Source organism: Triticum dicoccoides, chromosome 1B (assembly GCF_002162155.2).
Source record: "Triticum dicoccoides isolate Atlit2015 ecotype Zavitan chromosome 1B, WEW_v2.0, whole genome shotgun sequence".
NCBI classification, from domain to species: Eukaryota; Viridiplantae; Streptophyta; class Magnoliopsida; order Poales; family Poaceae; genus Triticum; species Triticum dicoccoides.
Window position 1 is genome coordinate 532,721,098 of NC_041381.1, and position 5,302 is coordinate 532,726,399.

General features: G+C 44.1%; 1 pseudogene; it reads left to right on the forward strand.

Moving 5' to 3' along the window:
• The window catches only part of LOC119347598, a 10,945-nt pseudogene extending 7,798 nt beyond the window's left edge, over window positions 1-3,147 (forward strand).
• Window positions 3,148-5,302: the final 2,155 nt, after the last annotated feature.

Genomic DNA, 5,302 nt, shown 5'->3' on the forward strand with positions numbered 1-5,302 from the left:
CGTGCGCGGAAATGCGTGTGGCTAATCATCCAAAAGCAAGTTAGCACGACCGATAGGTCAGCCAAGTGGGGTTTGTCAACTTTGCAAGCGTGACATGGGTGCGATGGCTCACCTTCTTTTCAAATGCCGCTTCTTCATGTTAATTTGGAATTTGATCGAACTTAGGTTCAGTTGGCACGACCTCACCCCGCTTCTTGGCAATGCCTCGACTCCGTCATAAAAATCCCAAATTCTGGTTTATTGAACTATTACTTCATTTGGACCGCATGGTGGTTTGAATTTGGAAAATTGAATCTGAAACTATTGAATTTGGGTATGTTGTTGAAATGCGGCAATGGAAATATCAACCTTAAAATCATTGTGTTATGCATGTGTAAGTTGAAATGGAGTTTGTACGCAAAGGATGGAAGAAATAGCAAAGAAAGAAAGAGTTAAGTATAAGGAAAGGCTAGGTGTCCTCCTGTTTAAGTCCTTAAATTTGAAGAGTCTTTTGGAGAGTTAAGTTTTGAGGAGAGGGCTAGAGATGCTCAAAGATGGTTGATCCATTGATTGATATGGCACATCCGTCGGATTGGTTGGCTAGGGCCGGTGTATTGGTGACTGGCATGTCCGGTGGTATAGGAGATACTCCATAGGATTTTTGTTTACTCTGTTCCCAGAGGATGGACGGCCATCAATTGACGATAAGATTTATAGCATGCAAGGCCAGGGCCACGTAGATTTGCGGCCGCCTGATTGTCTTGTGATTTGAAAACTAATCACTCTTCGCATGTGCTTTGGTCCTTAATTACTTTAGATGGGGTCCATGCATGCAGTTTTTCGCAGTTTTTGGTAGTTCCATCCATCCCACCTCCCATCTGTTTTTGACTCTCAATTTTGTATCTTTTATATATTTTGGACGATAAGTCCAATTTAATTTGGTTGTCATATTCGTGTGGCTTCTCACGAGGGCTTTCAAAAATTTCCATTTTGTATCCATTTTGATGAGTTTTTAAAACCTTGTTAAGTTTCAACTACTGAATTTTTTTTAGGAGCGAACGACAAAATCGCAAGTTTCAGAAACTAGAACTTAAAACTTGGTGTGCCTTTGTGCGGAATCCAATGAATTTGTGGATCGCGAGACTAATTGATGGTCCGTGCAAGTTCCAACTACTAAAACTTGATATGAACGATGATAAATTTAGCATGTTTCAAAAACTAAAACTTAAACCTAAGCCATAAATCCTAAGCCCTAAAGCCCTAAGCCTAGAATCCTAAAACCTGAAAGAATATGAAACTTGGTAAAACTAAATGAAACTTGGGAAAACTTAGCGTTACGCCTATCAAGTTTCAGCATTTGAAACCTGGAATTTTTAAAATGTTGACGAAATATATTCAAGATTGATCATATTCAAAAGGTCTCATTGCGGCAAACACAAATATGAAAACGAAACTTAGTTTGGACTTTCGGTTCAAAAGATATAGTAGATTGAAAATAAAAGATAAAATAAAAAAGGCATGGGTGGTGTGCCAAAAGCATGAATAAATGGACCCTGTCCTGTAGTAATCAAAGGGCTAAGACTAATCATTTTTGTTAATCTTAAATCAATCGGACAACCAGACACGACTAGGCAGGTGCTGACCCCCACCTGCGCGTCCGTGTGAATTTCCGCGCTCTGTGATGCTCCTTGCGTGAATAAGATCTACTATCTGTTATCCTTAAGTTTGCCTTACTTATGTGATCTATGGTCATATGTGAATTTATCTTTTGTCAATCAATATTACCAGCTTAATTACCGAATGTAATAACAGTGTGCTTTGCTGTGCTGCAGCCTCCCGAAGGTGCTGATCGACGGGCCGTACGGGGCGCCGGCGCAGGATTACAAGGAGTACGACATCGTGCTACTGGTGGGACTCGGCATCGGTGCAACGCCCATGATCTCGATCATCAAGGACATCATCACCAACGCGAAGCGGCTCGACGGGGACGTGGAGTCCGGCAACGGCCACGCCGGCGACGCGAGCCCGTTCCGAACCCGTCGAGCCTACTTCTACTGGGTCACCCGGGAGCAGGGCTCCTTGGAGTGGTTCCGTGAAGTCATGGACGAGGTGGCCGAGGCTGACGAGAAGCGCATCATTGAGCTCCACAACCACTGCACCAGCGTCTACGAGAAGGGCGACGCCCGGTCGGCGCTCATCGCTATGCTCCAGTCCCTCCACTACGCCAAGAACGGCGTCGACGTCGTCTCCGGCAGCCGCGTCATGACCCACTTCGGCCGACCAAACTGGACCCAAGTCTACCAGCGCATCGCCGACGAGAATAAGGAAACACGTGTCGGTCAGTACCATTCCAAAAACTAACTACACTGCTCCTCCCGTTTTTTAACACAGTACAGACGCAGCTGCTCACAAACGCGCACCTACTCCTTTCATTTTGCAATACTACTGCTCTGCATATTCAGCTACTGTACCTTCTAGCACCACACGCTATGTGTGGATAGCATGACTAGCAATGCTCGAGAAGACGAGAAGTTGCGCCTTTGAGTCCCAACCACGTCAGAAAATTTTGTTACCTGCCGATGGTTACGACCACCTCTGAAATTTTTGATCAGTCAAGTGTAGATAGAAGCATCAAGGTTCTCCACCATAAATTAGTTGAGCTCAGGTATATATATGCACATATATAGGACTACTCCTAGAATATTTCCCCTTGCCCAATTGAGTCATATCAGTCAAGGCATGACGATCTTCTCACCTCAATCCACTCAACATCGATCGGTCAGCAACATTTTTAGTGTGTGCATAGCATTACTTTTCTGAACTGACACTAACTCTGTGTTTCTCGGATATCACAGGTGTGTTCTATTGTGGCGAGCCGGTGCTCACGAACAAGCTGCGCGGGCTCGCAAAGAAATTTACAAGAAAATCAAGCACAAAATTCGAGTTCCACAGCGAGAATTTCTAGTTTTGCAAGCCATCCAGACAGAAGAGGTTCCTCCTTTTGCGGAACCCGTGTTAATTTAGTGCCTACGTTAATAACGTTGTGGCTTGCCTTACTGTGCCCTCCATCTAACATCATATGCGGTTCTGCACCATTGTGAACAAACTAAACTGACCACTGAACGAATACATTATTAAAGGACATCATTTTCCCGTTTAGTGCCTAGATTAATAATAAGGCACCGTGAGTGAGCAGTTGGATTGATAATAAGGCACCATGAGTGAGTATTTGGATTTCGTTTCTTTGAAGACATGTATGGCTCTTGAAGCCCATGATCAAAGGCTCAAAGCTGCAGAACCGTAAACTTAAAAACATTGAGTAAAGCTCTCTCAAAAGACAAGATACAGTAATCACCTCAGACAAACAATATTGGTCAATTTTCGTCAATTTTTCTTTCTAAAATGGTGGCAAAAGATTTGCCTGAAGAAAGTTATCCAGTTAATAAATGAAAGATGGGACAAAAACCGTCACAAACACACAAGATACCGCACACACACATCTGTGGAGAAGGCCTCATCGATGCAGCACATTGGCATCATTGTAGTCACTTCTCATCAAGCAAGCATCATCTCATCCCTTCTTCTCGGCAAACGACTCCGACTTCACCACAAATGACCACCAGACCCAGCGCACACCGAAGAGGTCTTGCAAAGCCACATGAAGACCATGCCAAACACTCAGCCACCCGCGACAGAGACATCGGAGCTCAGCTTTTGATGGGGAGCTGTGAAGAAAAAGTACGCAAGATTTGGCGCCGCGAAACATTTGTGACAGATTTTGAAAATGGACGGTCCATATTAATTAAAGGGTGCCACATAAAAGAGCTCTTTTTAATATACAAAATTTTGCAACCATATGCACACAAATTTCCTTCTGTGTCAATAAGATCAAACCAGACATGAGGCACCACCAAATTTGGACTAATCAACTCAGCTATAAGCCTATAACACACCTCAAAAAAACAGAATTCAGCTGTAACAGAAGGTTTCCCAATCAAATGACAATGATATCCGCGTGCCCTGTGGAGCATGTAAACCGCGTGCCACCTTTCTTTTATTTCCCAAAGCATCACGTAGCTTCCTCCTCCTGCTGAACATGATTTTGTAAGGCAATAACAAAACTTGTTTCACAGCAAGGACCAAAGGAACAAGACTGATCAAATGACGTCATCAACTAAAAATTTAATCTCGAGATAGCAAGGTGCAGTTTAGCGCGGGGGGAACACGACGACCGGTATATTCAAATCTCACGGCCGTATGAACAGGCATGATGATGGACTAAAATAGCTTAGTTAATTATCAGATAAGATCATAAAAGATGCTTATTTTGACAGAATTGCAGTTGACTCGACCGCTCTTGATGCTGATGCTCAGCAAACTTCTGCGCATCGGGTTTCCCCTAGCTGTTGCGTTGCGGATTGAATATGAGAGCTTAACCGGCCTGCAGTTGGTACTACCCAAGTCCAATATAGGATGGGGTCCTAAGCAACGTTATAAACTGAATAGGAAAACTTTGCATAACACTCAAAGTTTTCAAGGCTTCAAGTATAGTAGCTGTAGCGGTCATCTAAACACCAAAATATTTCAGAAACTCTTAGTTATCCTCTCTGGCTTTATCTAGAAGTGCCACAGAGCAGGCCGGCATGTCCAAATGTTCTGAAGTTGCTGTATATCAAGAGTTCAGGACACGTTGTCATGACAAAAAGAAAGGGGAATGGGTAAACAATCAGTTATAGCTTGAAGAACGTACAGCAAAAGATCAAAGATTTAGAGAAATGCTATGTGTTAGCACACCTAATGTTACCTAAAAACTCTTCTTCTTTTTTTGAACCGAACCAGCAGGAGCTCTGCCATTGCATTAAGAGGAGGGAACAACTGTACATCAGCTGAAGATCAGCTTACAGAGAAGGAGTAACCAAAACAGGCAAGAGGGCCATGAACAACCCTGTCGCCCAACACCTAAGCCTAACCCCCACATGCCTCAACTAAGAGGCGAAAGTCATCACTAGCAAGCCTGGCAACATCAGCTGCCGAAGTGCACTTTCCATCGAAGGTTCTTCTGTTCCTTTCCAGCCAGATGTTCCAAAGAGCGAAAGATGCCATGGAGAGCGAGTTGTTCCTTGTTTTGTTGGGCTTGAGCTGGAGCAAAGCGCCCCACCAGGAGTTCACCGAGGAGGCAGCCAACGCTGTAGCTGTGAGGTCAGCATGAGTAGCGCTCAGCGAAAGCCACACCTGCCTCACATAAGGGCACTGAAAAGAGAGATGTGCCGCCGTTTCAATCACCAAGTTACATAGTTTACACTTTGGATCATGTGGCCATCCG